This window comes from Palaemon carinicauda, chromosome 31 (genome assembly GCF_036898095.1).
Source record: "Palaemon carinicauda isolate YSFRI2023 chromosome 31, ASM3689809v2, whole genome shotgun sequence".
Classification (NCBI taxonomy): Eukaryota; Metazoa; Arthropoda; class Malacostraca; order Decapoda; family Palaemonidae; genus Palaemon; species Palaemon carinicauda.
The window spans coordinates 62957859-62974193 of NC_090755.1; the positions used below are offsets into that span (position 1 = coordinate 62957859).

Sequence of the window (16335 nt, forward strand, 5' to 3'; positions counted from 1 at the left end):
ATTCTCGGTAACCCTCCTCTTAGTTCTCCCAGTGCTCACAAACAATGCCTGCACTTGGGGACGAACTGCAGTCGTTCTTTTGAGATATAGCCTCAGACTCCTTCCTGGACACAGTAAGAGATGGTCTGGGTCATCTGTTACAGAACGAAGACTCGAAATCTGGAAAGAGTCGAACCGAGGGTCCGGCACTCCCGGATTCTGAGTCTTAGCAACAAACTCAGGGATGAATCTGAACGTTACCCTCCCCCCATCCCCTTGAATGGGCGATGTCATAAGGGAGACCATGAAGTTCACCGACTCGCTTGGCCGAGGCTAAAGCTAGTAGGAACAACGTCTTCCAAGTTAGGTGGCGATCTGAAGCCTGGCGTAATGGTTCGTAGAGAGGTCTCTTAAGAGATCTGAGAACGCGAACCACGTTCCATGGAGGAGGTCTCACTTCCGACTGAGGGCAGGTAAGTTCATAACTTCGTATGAGTAGGGAAAGTTCCAGCGAGGAAGATATGTCCAGTCCTTTGAGCCTGAAGGCTAGACTTAAGGCTGAGCGATAGCCTTTCACTGCCGTGACTGAAAGGCGCATTTCTTCCCGCAAATACACGAAGAACTCCGCTATTACTGGAATAGTGGCATCAAGTAGAGAGATACCCCATCCACGACACCAACCACAGAAGACTCCCCACTTTGCCTGGTAGACAGATGCGGATGACCTTCGCAGGTGTCCAGACATCCTGCTCGCAACTTGTTGCGAAAATCCTCTCTCAGCGAGGAGATGCTGGATAGTCTCCAGGCGTGAAGTCGTCTGTGGAAGATGTTGGCGTGTGGTTGTTTGAGTAGCTCGTGTCGTGGAGGGAGTTCTCTCGGAAGTTCCATTAGGAGTTGCAGAAGGTCTGGAAACCATTCCGAGTGATGCCATAACAGAGCTATAAGGGTCATCGAAAGATTGACCGATATTCTGGTCTTGTTGAGCACCCTCCTCATCAGACAGAACGGGGAAAAGGCGTATACGTCGATGTTGTCCCACCGTTGTTGGAAGGCATCTTGCCAGAGCGCCTTGGGTCCGGGACTGGGGAGTAGTACAGCGGAAGCTTGAAGTTCAGCGCTGTAGCGAACAGATCCACAGTCGGGGAACCCCACAAAGTCAGGACTTTGTTAGCTACTACATGATCCAAAGACCACTCGGTACTCACTATCTGAGACGCTCTGCTCAGACTGTCGGCGAGCACATTCCTCTTGCCTGGAATGAAGCGAGCAGATAGTGGAATCGAGTGGGCTTCGGTCCATCTCAGTATCTCTACTGCGAGATTGGATAGCTGCTTTGAAAAGGTACCTCCTTGCTTGTTGATGTAAGCCACTACTGTGGTGTTGTCGCTCATCACCACCACAGAGTGACCCGCCAGGTATTGTTGGAACTGTTGAAGGGCCAGGAATATGGCCTTCATTTCTAGCAGATTTATATGGAGGCACTTTTCTGATTCTGACCACAGGCCTGAAGTCCTGTGTTGCAGAACGTGGGCCACCCACCCTTTCTTTGAGGCGTCCGAAAACAGCATCAAATCCGGGGGGAGGACGAGAAGATCCACTCCCCTTCGTAGGTTCTCGTCTGTCCCCCACCACTGAAGGTCCGTCTGTTCCGCAGGACCCATAGGGATCATGACGTCCGGGGAATCGTGACCCTGATTCCACCGGGACCTGAGTCGCCATTGGAGGGATCTCATCCTGAGGCGACCATTGGGAACTAGACGGGCCAAGGATGAGAGGTGACCGAGGAGACGTAACCACGATTGGGCTGGAAGCTCTTCTCGTCTGAGGAAAGGACTTGCGACCCTCCTCAGCCTTGCTATCCTGTCGTCTGATGGGAAGGCTTTGTGGAGATCGGTGTCTATGATCATGCCTAGATATACCAGTTTTTGAGTGGAAAGCAGAGAAGACTTCTTGAGATTTACCATGATCCCCAGATCTTGGCAAAGTCCCAGAAGTTTGTCTCGGTGTCGAAGAAGGGCTGACTCCGAGTCTGCTAGGATCAGCCAGTCGTCCAGATAACGGAGGAGACGGATGCCGATCCTGTATGCCCACGACGATATTAGGGTGAACACACTGGTGAAAACCTGTGGTGCTGTGGAGAGACCGAAACAAAGCACCTTGAACTGGTACACCTTGTTGTCTAGGCTGAATCTTAAGTACTTCCTTGAAGACGGATGGACTGGGATCTGGAAGTACGCGTCCTTCAGGTCCAGTGTACACATGAAGTCTTGCGGTCTCACTGCAAGTCTGACCGTGTCTGCGGTCTCCATGCTGAACGGGGTCTGCTTGACAAACCTGTTCAGAGCTGAGAGGTCGATGACTGGTCTCCAGCCTCCAGACGCCTTCTTTACAAGAAAGAGTCGACTGAAGAAGCCTGGGGACCCATCAACGACCTGTTGGAGAGCGCTCTTCTTCAACATGGTCTGGACTTGTAGCCGAAGGGCTTGCCCCCTTGCCGATCCCATGGCAAGGGAGCTCAACGACACTGGATTCGCTGTCAGGGGAGGTAGAGATGTTGTGAATTGGACGCGATATCCTTGACTGATTACGGAAATCGTCCAGGAATCGGCCCCGAGTTGCTGCCACCTGTTTGCCCAACTTTGTAGGCATCCCCCCACTGGTGGACATGCAGGGGGACAGCCAATCCTAGCGTTTGAGGCCTCGGCCGCTCCCTCTAGGATTCTTTCCTCCCCTGGAGGACTTTTTGCCTTTCTTGTCCTTGACAGGAAAGGGCTTAAACACCGTTGTCTTCGCTGTAGCTGCCGGTTTCATGGTCTTGGTAGGACATGGTTGCTGGGTTGCTGGAGGTTTATAGGGCTTCGATGTTAGAGCTCTATGTAGGAGAGAGTCCTGGTTGGACTTCCTCCACCTCTCAGCGGCCTGCTCCACGTCCTTAGGCTCGAACAAGTTCTTCCCCATAATGGAAGAATGTCTGACCCTGCTGATCTCGGTACTGGGGACCTTTTGATGGAATCTCTCAGACACCGCATCTCGACGTTTCAAGATGGTATTAGCCCACAAGTTCGAGACTTGGTGGGCTAGAAACTCGATCGTACGAGTGCCTGAGAGTAAAAAGGTCTCCATGGCCTTCCTGGTACTTTCTTTGGACAAGTCCTTTGATCGTAACGGGATGCCCAGAGACCCTAGCCAGATGTCCAGCCACGAAGTTGCCTGCATGGCACACTTCGCTACCTTCTCCTGACTAAGGATCTGCGTTGCCGAGAACGAGACCTGGCGGTTGGAGTCTCTCTCTAGAGGGACTCCCCTGGTAAGCTCTTCCAAAGAGTGGTGTAGGGGAAGAGCTAAACAAGTCTCCTTTACGATGTCAAAGTACCTCCTCTGATGGACATGAGGAGGTGGGAGGAGTTTGTTGCCGGCGCTGGATTGGCTGGAGGAGGCAAGCTCGGATGACCTGGCCGCGCGTTGCCCTGCAGCCTCGAATGTGGGATCGCGCTGGGGAACATGCTGGCGCTCGCGCGATGGGAATTGCCCTGGGTCGCGAATGTTGGGGCGCGCGCAAGGGCGATGGCGAGGGCGCGCGCGGGCGAGCGATGGCGCGCAGGGGCGCGGGCTGGAGATGGCAGAGGGCTTGCTGAAAGATGAATAAGCGCTCGCGCGCGCAAAGACGACTTCGCGCGCAGGGTCCGGACGAAGAGCCCGTGCGGGCAATAACTTTGGGCGCGCGCATGCAGGAGACATATCCCTTGTGCGCGGGCGCGCATGAGAGCGCACATCTAGCTGTGGTGATGGGTGTGGGAGCGCAGGGGGCGCGTGCGCAACCTCGTGGGCGCGCGTCGGAGACTGGGCGTGATGGCGCGCTGGTGAAGGATGGCGTGCAGGCGCGGACCGATGGTGCGTTGGCGATCGATGGCGCGTTGGTGAGCGCTGGCGAGCAGGGGAAGAGGTTAATTTCCCCACTGCACCCAGATCAGAAGATCATGGGCGCGCAGGAGATCGTTGGCGCGCTGGCGCACAGGAGAACGAAGGCGCGCAGCAGGATGAGGGTGCGCAGTAGCGCGCTGGCGCGCAGGTGAGCGCTTTAGTGCAGGTGAGCGCTGCCGCGCTTTAACAGGAGCAACTTCTGGAGGCGAGCGCTGGCGCGCAGGGGAGACCTGGCGCGTAAGGGACTTATGCACTAACTTGTGTGAAAGACCTTGATGCCCCGAAGGGACCGTTGCCCGTTTTACAACAGGATGTTTTGGTGCCCACAGCGCGTCAGCAGCCAGGAACGGCGACGGCAGGTCAGCAGGTCTGGCGGGTGGAAGGTCGGTGTGCCCTTTGTAAGGACAACCTTCCACCGAAGGATATTGCGAACGATCTGCAGTGAGGTCCAGGGATGTAGCTGGTAGAGTCAGAGAACGACGGCGAGGTTCCTCTGCGGCGGACTGCGGTGACGATGAACCGAAGAGGCGCCTCCTAACACCCTTGTGAGGTGAAGGAAGGCCTCTACGGCGAAGAGGAAGGCGGGCTTTACGCCTTATACGCTCTCTGGGGGCCGTGAGGTCAGCAGGCTGACCATCGGCAGTCCTCCGAAGAGGAGTCTCTGTGAGTGAACTCCCCCGAGGGGGAGAATCACCGGCAGGAGAGACCGTTGGACTTAGTTCCTTCCTCGAAGGATGTTCAGAGGGGGGAACTAAGCCTTCAGCTACATCAGGAACGTCACGAGCAGAGGTTTGATATAACTCATCGGAAGCCTCTACCACGACAACGTCGACGATAGACAGAGGATCAACCTCTGCTAAAGTCGGCGATTGTTTGACAGCTGCCCCCAACCTGATCATGTCAAACAAGGCTTCCTTGGAGGGCGAACCCTCAAGCCCCAAGGAAGCCCAAAGCTGTAACAAATCATTATTAAACACAGGCATATTTAAATCCTCCCCCGGGGGAGGAGGAGGAGCTGCCTCGCTATGGGAGGCAACTCCCTCTCCCAAACCCCGAGATCGGTCAACAGAACTACGGCCTACACTACCACTCGACAGTTTCTCGGAAGAAACCAATCGAGTGGGAACTTCGGAGGAGGTTTGGGCCACGGAAGAAGAGCCCTTGGGATTTTCTCCTTTCAAAGAAACCTTCGAAGGAGAAATATCCCATCTGGAATTCTTCTTCCAGGGCCGAGAAAACCTCTCCCACTGGGAGGTAGACCACTCCCTACACTCACCACACACTTTATTTCTATCACACCGCTGGCCCCTACAATAAGGACATAGGGTGTGAGGGTCTGTCTCGACCGCCGACCTATACGTGCCACAAGGGCGGTCGGGTAATCCAGGACACTTTTGCATAGCAGAGGCCAACTTCACGCACACCTGTCAAAGGAAAAGCAGAAAGCTTTAACCCTTTTACCCCCAAAGGACGTACTGGTACGTTTCACAAAACCCATCCCTTTACCCCCATGGACGTACCGGTACGTCCTTGCAAAAAAATGCTATAAAAAAAAAATTTTTATATTTTTTATAATTTTTTGAGAAAATTTAGGCATTTTCCAAGAGAATGAGACCAACCTGACCTCTCTATGACAAAAATATGATATTTTAATTATAAAATAAATTTTTGAATATACTTACCCGGTGAATATATAATAGCTGCAACTCTGCGGCTCGACAGAAAACACAATCAAAAAACTCGCGAGCGATCGCTATGAAGGTTGCGGGTGTGCCCACCAGCGCCAACTGTCGGCCAGATACCACTCTTGCATGTAAACAAAACCTTCAATTCTTCTCGTCCCGCTGTGTCTCTATTGGGGAGGAAGGGAGGGTCATTTAATTTATATATTCACCGGGTAAGTATATTCAAAAATTTATTTTATAATTAAAATATCATTTTTAAATATTTAACTTAGCCGGTGAATATATAATAGCTGATTCACACCCAAGGCGGTGGGTAGAGACCAGAGTTAATTAAGTTTACAGCGTATAAGCTAAGAGTTTTTTCATTTTGACAGTTATCAATATAACAAAACCAAAATATATAGGTACCTGGTAAGGAAGTTGACTTAGACGATTACTCTGCCTTGTAAGTCTGTCTTCCTCACGGAGCCCAGCGATCCTCTTAGGATGCTGAAAGACTCCCAGGAGCTGAAGTATCAAGGGTTGCAACCCATACAACAGGACCTCATCAAACCCCTAATCTGGGCGCTCTCAAGAAATGACTTTGACCACCCGCCAAATCAACCAGGATGCGAAAGGCTTCTTAGCCTTCCGAACAACTCATAAAACAATATTAAAAACATTTCAAGAGACAGATTAAAAGGATATTGGAATTAGGGAAGTGTAGTGGTAGAACCCTCACCCACTACTGCACTCGCTGCAACGAATGGACCCAGTGTGTAGCAGTCCTCGTAAAGAGTCTGGACATCATTTAAGTAAAATGACGCGAACACTGACTTGCTTCTCCAAAAAGTCGCGTCCATAATACTTTGCAGAGATTTATTTTGCTTGAAGGCCACGGAGGTTGCTATATCTCTAACTTCGTGCGTCTTAACCTTAAGCAAACATCGGTCTTTCTCATTCAAGTGAGAATGAGCTTCTCGTATTAAAAAAATCTGATAAAATATGACAAAGCATTCTTTGACATAGGCAATGAAGGTTTCTTAACTGAGCACCATAATGCCTCAGATTTCCCTCGTAATGACTTAGTACGAGCTAAATCGAACTTAAGAGCTCTAACAGGACATAATACTCTTTCCAGTTCGTTGCCTACGATCTCTGATAAGCAAGGAATATCAAAAGATTTAGGCCAAGGACGAGAAGGCAGTTCATTTTTGGCCAGGAAACCAAGTTGAAGTGAACAAGTGGCTTTTTTCTGTAGAAAAGCCGATGTTCTTACTGAAGGCATGAAGTTCACTGACCCTTTTAGCCGAAGCCAAGCACACTAGGAAAAGTGTCTTGAGGGTGAGATCCTTCAGGGAGGCTGAAAGTAATGGCTCAAACCTGTCTGACATGAGGAACCTTAGGACCACGTCTAAGTTCCATCCAAGAGTTGCCAAACGACGTTCCTTAGAGGTCTCGAAAGACTTAAGGAGATCTTGGAGATCTTTATTGTTGGAAAGATCTAAGCCTCTATGTCGAAAGACCGAAGCCAACATGCTCCTGTAGCCCTTAATCGTGGGAGCTGAAAGGGAGTGAACCTTTCTCAGATGTAAAAGAAAATCTGCGATTTGGGCTACAGAGGTACTGGACGAGGACACAGATGCTGACTTGCACCAGTCTCGAAAGACTTCCCACTTCGACTGGTATACTCTAATGGTAGAAGCTCTCCTAGCTCTTGCAATCGCACTGGCTGCCTCCTTCGAAAAGCCTCTAGCTCTTGAGAGTCTTTCGATAGTCTGAAGGAAGTCAGACGAAGAGCGGGGAGGCTTTGATGGACATTCTTTACGTGGGGCTGACGTAACAGATCTACCATTAGAGGAAGACTTCTTGGAAAGTCTACCAGCCATTGAAGTACCTCGGTGCACCACTCTCTCGCGGGCCAGAGGGTAGCAACCAACGTCAACCTTGTCCCTTCGTGAGAGGCGAACTTCTGCAGTACCTTGTTGACTATCTTGAATGGTGGGAATGCATATAAGTCCAGAAAAGACCAATCCAGTAGAAACGCGTCTATGTAGATTGCTTCTGTATCTAGGACTGGAGAGCAATAGATTGGTAACCTTTTGGTCAACGAGGAGGCAAAGAGGTCTATGGTGGGTTGACCCCAAGTAGCCCAAAGACTCTTGCCCACGTCCTTGTGGAGGGTCCATTCCGTGGGTATCACCTGACCCCTCCGACTGAGACAGTCTGCCAAGACGTTCAAGTCCCCCTGGATGAATCTCGTCAACAGGGAGATGCCTCGAATTCTTGACCATAAGAGAAGGTCCCTTGCGATCTCGAGCAGTGTGAAGGAGTGTGTGCCTCCTTGCTTGGAGATGTACGCCAAAGTTGTGGTGTTGTCTGAGTTGCCTCTACCACTAAGTTTCGAAGAAGCTTTCTAATATCATCAAGGCCAAGTGGACTGCTAATAGCTCCTTGCCGTTGATGTGCATGCTCTTCTGACTTGAGGTCCACAGACCCGAGCTATTCCCGACCGTCCAGGGTCGCACCCCAACCCAAATCCGACGCGTCTGAGGACAACACGTGGTTTGGGTTCTTGACTGCTAGGGATAGTCCCTCTCTCAGACTGATATTGCTGTCCCACCATTTCAGGCATGCCTTTACTGGTTCGGAGACTGGGAATGATACCGTCTCTAATGTCTTGTCCTAGTTCCAGTGAGAGGCTAGATGGAACCGGAGAGGCAGAAGGTGTAGTCTCCCTAGTGAGACAAACTGCTCCAGGGATGAGAGAGTCCCTACGAGACTGTTCCAACTCCTGACTGAATAAACGTTTCGTTTCAGCATTAGTTGGACTTCGAGCAGGGCTTGACTGCGAATCTCCATCCCCAAATATAGAATAATCTGGGATGGGATCAGTTGGGACTTTTAGGTTGACCAAAAGTCCCAACTCCCTGGCCAGACTCAACGTCCAATGTAGATCCTGCAGACAGCGAAGACTGGACGATGCTCTGAGAAGCCAGTCGTCCAAGTACAGGGAGGCTCGGATCCCCGATAGATGGAGGGATTTTGCCACATTCCTCATGAGCCTCGTAAACACGAGAGGCGCAGGACTGAGGCCAAAGCACAGGGCTCGAAACTGGTACCCCCACATTCCTGTAAACAAACCTCAGAAACGGTTGGGAATCCGGGTGTATAGGAATGTGGAAGTATGCCTCCTGAAGGTCGAGAGAGACCATCCAGTCGCCTTCCATAAATGCTGTCAAGACAGCCTGGTAGACTACATCGTGAAGTTTGTCTTGACAATGAACACATTGAGCGCACTTGCCTCTTACGTACTCCTGCAGTGAACATGGCTGCCAAATCATTGGAGCCATCCCTGAGGGACTTGTTCCTGCAGAGAACGTGGCTGTCAGATCATTGGAGCCATCCCTGAAAGCCTTGTTTATGCATGACATAATTGTACAGCAAAACTTCAAACGCTCGAAAATAGCTGTGAAGTCGACCTGTAAAATCTTGGAGCGTCTCATGGCCAGGCGCCAGGGAGAGTCTATGAGGTTTGAGAAGTCTATCTGGGCAGAGGCAGGAACTCCCAAGCCGAGAACTTCTCTCGTGTCATATCAGACTCTCGCTCTATAAGCCAGTTTAAAAGAAGGGAAAGCAAAGGCTGTCTCCCCCAAACTCCTCCTGGTGATAAACCAGTCGCCTAGCAAACGTAAAGCTCTCTTAGAAGAGCGAGAGAGCACTAGCTTATAAAACAACGGCTTCGAAGTAGCTAGGCCTAGTGTAAGCTCTGACGTTTAGGCGAACGAGGAGCAGCAGTTACAAAAAGATCCGGACAAAGATCCTTAAAAATCAGCATGATTTATTTAAAGTCCATAGAGGGCTAAGCAGCTTTAGGCTCCTCTCCGTCTGACAGAGTCCTCAAGGGAATATCAGTAGGAGGGGGAACAGCAACTTCCTCATCTGAAGGAACCTTGTTCGACAATAGCCGAGTCTCAAGCAAGGGAGAGACCTACCGTGGTGGCAATGCTTTACAAGCAGAGTCCACACGCACTGGTGCATTAGTAGCGGACCAGGACGCAACGTCATGTAACTGCTTGACAGTCTGTGAACTGTCAACAACAACAGGTGCGTGAGGACGCACAGCGTCCACTCGAGACTGCTTTGACCGCCTAGACTGAGCAGTCAAAACAACTCTAGAATGCGGAGGTTGACGCTCAGCGTCAAAACAAGTCAACTCCGATTGTTGGCGAACGTCCTGAACGTCAACAGGAGCATCAGCAAGTGGCCTAACGTCCAAATGTGGCTGAAAATCCACACGAGACCGCATCGAGTGTGGTTCTAAACAACCTGACTGACGTGACTTGGCTACGCCAACGTCAACAGGACGCACAAAGGAACGTTAGGGTGGCTGAAGGCCAGGATCTCGATGAGATAAACGGCTAGGCTCAACGGACTTATCGGCAGAATAGTCTTCCATAAGGGAGGTAAGCTTATTCTGCATGTCTTGCCGTACAACCCATTTAGGATCAACGGGAATGGTTGCGGTAAGAGACGAGGGTAACGTCTGTGACCGCAAAACCTTGCCTACAAAAAGACTCTCGGAGTCTGTGTTACGCTTTTGTTAGGCGGCGAGCAGTCTTCCGATGACTGCATAGGGTCAGAGCTGTCCTAATAGTTAAAACCAGGACGCTGGACCTGTCCTGAAAGGACTGACTTTCGCTTAAAGGGCCTCGAAACCTTGTTCCACGGTTTCTTATGCGAAAAGCCTTCGGATGACGAGGAGAAAATCGTCTCTCTCGCCTTATGGTAGGGGTGATCTTGGTAAGATACACCTGATACCATAGAGGGAACGTCTGTTCGCTGATCAAGGCCTCTCGAACCCATTAGTCGTACGACATTACTTCTCCCCTGGGCTTGGGAGCTTGCAAGAGGTCCCGGACTAGGCGAACGACAGGCACGAACAGACGAACCCTCGGTCGCAACACTGATAACACTTTGCGCAATATCACTTTATCACTACGATTTTCTGTTTTGCACTTATTTCACTGAAATCGAATTTTTTAACAATTCACATTAGGTATGAATAAAACTGATTTCTACCTGAAGCACGCAATTCTACCCTCATCAAAAGGTTGTAATTGCGAAATCAGTCGTATAATGTAAGCACATTAATACCAGCAAAAAACAGTAAACATATTTTAAGATAAAAAAAAAAAAGAATCAGTGGCTGGGGAAGAGACTAAACACTAGTTCATTCAAAACTACGTTTTCAATCTCTCACCGTACAGTGCCTTAGGATGAGAATAAAAACTAAAAACGTTTTATCCTTTTTCCCCGTACAGAGACTAGGGACGAGAGTAACTCGAGAACAACGTTACTCGCTTGGGACGAGATAAAGATCGGAACGTTCTCTCTCCTCTCTCTCTCTCCGTCTCTATCTCTCTCTCTCTCTCTCTTGATTTCGCACCGAAGAGAAGAGCCCACTTACCTTTCGTCAATAAACAGGTTATTTGACCAAAGGAAAAAAAAAAAACTGAAAGGTTTTTCAATTAAAAGTTCCTTTAAAATAGTCTTTAAAACATTTAAGCTTTGAAAGAATAAAGAACAAAACGTCAGAATCGATTTACTCTTTCTGCAAAGTGAAACCGTGATACTCTCTCTCTCTATCGTAACGATAGAGCGCAAACTGCGTAGCATAAATAAACTAAACGTTAGTTCATCTTTGAAACAGTACGAAGACTATTCAAAGAAAAAAAAAAAAACTATCATAAAATATTTACTAAAAATATTTCATTTAATAAGTTTTAAATAATTAGCTCTGTAAAAGTTATTTACGATTGAAAAGGGCTCAACGTTGTTTAACTTCGGTTTCCAAGTTAGGACCGCCTACTCTCAGGAAAGGTCGCATATAAACAAATCATTAAAATTTATTTTGATGTTTATTATAAATGGAAAGCTAATCGAAGAGGCCTAATAAAGGCGGTTGAGATATAAAATATATAGAGGAAAATCTATAATTAATTTATAACGTGATAAGATAATTGCTAAAAGCCTAAAACACACTTCCGTCTAAGGGAAGGGTCGGCCATTTAAAAGTCAAAGAAAGTCCATACTCTCTTTGTCATCAAAAATTAAATCTATCCAAAAACGAGTTCAAGATTTAAGATGAAGATAAAACACCTGCACTGCGAAAGCTCAAACCAAAATGAAGTACTTCACCAAATATGTTGAGAAAACTCCAGGTTCTACAGCGAGTATTGATACGTCTTGTCGTCAACGTCGACAGAGAAGAATTGAAGGTTTTGTTTACATGCAAGAGTGGTATCTGGCCGACAGTTGGCGCTGGTGGGCACACCCGCAACCTTCATAGCGATCGCTCGCAAGTTTTTTGAGTGTGTTTTCTGTCGAGCCGCAGAGTTGCAGCTATTATATATTCACCGGCTAAGTTAAATATTTAAAATAAGGCTGTTAGAGCAATTTTAAAAAAATATACTGCAAAATGTGCTGGGAAAAAAATAACCCCCTGGGGCTTAAGGGTTGGAAATTTCCAAAGAGCCTGGGGGTAAAAGGGTTAACAATGGCTGTCAAAGAAGGCGAGGGTGACAGCGGACACGTCCGACTACCACCCGAGCCGAGAGCAAAGTGAGCTCAAGCACAGGTGTGTGAGAGGGGGGGTGGGGTTTAGCAAGCTGCCCTCCCTACCCCCCCGCTAACTAGCGGTGGGGTAGTAAACCCTCGTTAAAATTCTAATGGCTCGTCATTTCAGCTACGCCGAAAGTAATTACTGTACCCATATTAAATAGCGTGGTTTGTATTTCAGTTACGGAACAAATGACATTTTTACCATTCTGGAAGTTAATCATCAATCTTAGACACTTGCCATTTCAGTTGACAGTGATATTGTTATAGAGAACAGTATCATTGAACACTGTTAATTTGACTAATTCCCATACAAAGGTGCTATCGTGACTTTTAAGATATTCACAAGCAAAATATAATCTAACTGATTCATGACAGACATGTGACTGCAAGTTCTGCTAAAGAAATAAAAGAAATAAAGTGAATGTCATTCTGTTGTTACATTTTTGGCTAGTAATTTTTTTACTTCCCTCAAAAGATGTTGTTTTGTGTTGTAAAGCTTGGGAAGTTATACCTTCATAAATGTTTTAACCATGGTTTTTATTGGCATACTGAGAGCTAGGTCATGGCTAAAAGCCCTTCCACACGAGGGGCAAAAGCAGGGTGGGCAGTTTGATTTTCCTGAAATTCTTTCACTTTGAAACAGTGTTACCAGATCAGACAGTAGGCACTGGCAGGCAAACATATGACTTGGGCCAGACGACAATAAGAGTGCAGTCAGAGTTGTGTCAGACTCCCATCCAGTGCCTTAACAACGGGCACGGGCACTTCAATGGTCTGCCAGTGGTCCACGTCTATGACGTTATCTACACTCTCCATTGTTACCCATACCACAAAATTTGGTAACAGCGTCTGCCCACCATGCATTTGATCCTCGTGTGGAAGGGCCTCAAGTAAAGACCTGACACACAAAATTAGGTTAACTTGAGTTGGGATAGGATGCATACCTATAATTTCATTTGAACTACAAGGTGTTCCACAGGGTAGTGTTCTTGGCCCATTACTTTTCATACTATATACACATGACATGTGGTTTGGCCTAGAAAATAAGCTTGTTGCATATGCAGATGATGCTACTCTCTTTGCATCAATTCCATCCCCTGAATGTAGATCTGGGGTTGGTGAATTCCTTAATAGAGATTTAGCTAGAATTAGTGCATGGTGCAAATTATGGGGTATATGAAGTTGAATCCTAACAAAACTCAAAGTATGATTGTAAGTAGGTCAAGGACGGTGGCTCCTCAACATCCGGATCTCAGTATTGATGTTTCTTTAAATTTGTATGACTCTTTTAAAATTTTAGGTGTGATTCTCGACAGCAAATTTACTTTTGAGAAACATATAAGGTCTGTGTCTTCTTCAATTGCACAAAAAATAGGCTTATTGAGAAAGTCTTTCAAGATTTTCGGTGATCAATCTATTCTGAAGAAGTGTTTTAATTCTTTCATTCTACCTTGTTTTGAGTATTGTTCCCCTGTCTGGTCTTCAGCTGCTGATTCTCATCTTAATTTGTTGGACAGAAACTTACGGTCTATTAAATTTCTTATTCTTGATCTAGATATTAATCTCTGGCACCCTCGTTCAATTAGTTCATTGTGCATGTTGCATAATATTTTTCATAACTCTGACCATCCTTTACATTCAGATCTCCCTGGATAATTCTATCCTGTTCGTAATACTAGGCAGGCAGTTAATTCTAATAGCCAGGCCTTCTCCATCATGAGGCTCAATACTACGCAGTACTCTAGAAGTTTTATTCCAGCTGTTACCAAGTTGTGGAATGATCTTCCTAATCGGGTAGTTGAATCAGTAGAACTTCAAAAGTTCAAAGTTGGAGCAAATGCTTTTTTGTTGACCAGGCGGACATGAGTCTTTTTAAAGTTTATTTATGACATATTTGTTTTTGATGTTGTTAATAGTTTACATATGACATGTCTGTTTTGACGTTGTTACTTTTTTTAGTATGATTTCTTGTTAATTTGTTCTCTTCATTTATTTATTTCCTTATTTCCTTTACTCACTGAGCTATTTTTCCCTGTTGGAGCCCCTGGGCTTATAGCATCTTGCTTTTCTAACTAGGGTTGTAGCCTGGATAGTAATAATAATAATAATAGTAGGTCAGGTTACGGGGATCAAGGGAGGAGCCCAAGTCCGGTAAAGAACTAGTAAACTAGGTTAGGTTAAGTATGGTAGGGATGCATCCCTTAAGTTTCCTCACTATACAGTATTAGTACTAAGTATAATTTTTCAGTAATATTAGTTTCATCCTGTGTTGCGCATTCTATTTTTCTAACTCACGATTTCTTCTTGACATGAGTGATATTAAGAGCACACTGAAATCTATCAACAAAAATTATAACTACGAAGATATTTGCCAATGAATATCATTAGCCCTTGGGATCATCTCAATATGATTGACACAAATGACTTCAAATCTTCTGGAATTTAATGAGTACAGAGATATTTACAGATGAATATGGTACTTGCCAAGATCACGTTGTTCCAGAAAGAAATTTATTTTTGCAATGCACTGTGGGTAAAAATATTTGTTCGTATTTTATCTATTTGTTCTTTTCGTATTTTTACTATTTCAGATAAGTATGAGGTGGCTAACAAATATACACAAGCATCGTGGGTGAGGTTGGGAAGGCGGGTAGTCAAAGATACTTTAAGCGAGGAAGACCTGGCCACCTAGGTTAGGTGGGAGTGGTTAGGTTAGACAGCTTCCTTTATTCAACTATTGTGCATTTTCCCGTTCTTATAATTTACCGAGGGTTTAAGCAAGACTAGGAAAGAAAGAAGCTTGCAGAAGGAAGTAAGTAAGGAGTGCCCAGCCCATGGTTAGGTAGGTGAGGCTAGATTTTCTCCCAAAGAATAAAAACAATTCCATGCCGTGGTCTCCCTTATAGTTGTTCTTTAAAGGGTCCTGTATCTCTAAAACTCCAAAATATCCAACAGAAATGAAGGTCAATTTGTTCACACTTTTCAACGTGCGTCAAATTATTGGTAATATTACGGTAGAGTCCCACCCAACGCCATTACCACTTGCCACTAAATACGAGCTTGAGGGTATTATTTTTTCAGGAGCAAAGCAAGTGCACGACAGAGCAAAACCATTAGACTCTAATCTAATGGTTTTTGCTCAGCCGTGCACTCACTTTGCTCGCTAAAAAAGAAAACACCAAGCTTCTATCTAGTGGCAAGCAGTAATGGCATTGGGTGGGACTCTACCGTAATACTACTAAATCATTTTCAGATCAGGAAACCATTCTTGGTTTTAACTTTAATAACAAACTCATTCATTTTATTTACATCATTATGGGGATATGACCAGGATCTGGAAGGGGGGGGGGGATTCAATAACTGGGTGCATGGGGTAATTTCGGGGCCTCACATTTAAACTATGAGGTAACAGTTTATTAAAAGATTGAAAAACGGGGAATTCTCATGTAATATCAATCGCAGAAACATTATATTGCTATTATTTTATTGTATTAGAGGGCAATGTAACCTAGGAAAAAACTACTTTTTCTTATTGAAAAAATTACGCTCTCTTCGAAAATGACACTCGTTCCCGTCGCAAATAAATAGTTTCAGATTACCGTTTCATGTATCAAAAAAGTTTTTATCAGTATTAAATTGAAGCTTACGGATTCTTTAGGGGCTGTTGTCCCGTCCGAGATAGACGTTGGGGAGTTGAACGGAGTTCCTGTGTCGCCCATGTTTGTTTTGTGTTCGGTTTTAATAAAAGTATTAAGAAAACTATATACAATTTAGTAAAAATATAATTTATATAGCTAATAATTATTATATTTAAACTTTTATATTATTTTATACTATATGATTACTTAAAACTTATCATAACAACAAATACTTGACAATCATTTACGGAATCAAAGCCACGAGTAATACATTTGGACAATGTAAACATCCCTTGGAAGGGTACAAGCCTAATGTCAAACTATTTATTTTTTATGCCCAAAATTAGGACAGCTATTGAATGTAGACATAAGTTTAGGTACGCTGAAAAATCCTAGCAGGGATCTGGCTGCATTTATAAGAAGGGCAATGCATATAAAAGAAGAATTCAAGAAGTCCAAACTGACCACAATAGGTTGCCAAAACTGATGATAGCAAGGTGTTATCCTAT

General features: G+C 46.0%; 1 long non-coding RNA gene across 2 annotated transcripts in view; it reads right to left on the reverse strand.

Moving 5' to 3' along the window:
- The window catches only part of LOC137624439 (uncharacterized), a 63139-nt gene extending 47211 nt beyond the window's left edge, over positions 1-15928 (reverse strand). For both annotated transcript variants that reach the window (XR_011040733.1, XR_011040732.1), the window contains exon 1: positions 15836-15928. This is a non-coding gene — a long non-coding RNA (uncharacterized lncRNA). The remainder of the gene's footprint in view (positions 1-15835) is intronic.
- Positions 15929-16335: the final 407 nt, after the last annotated feature.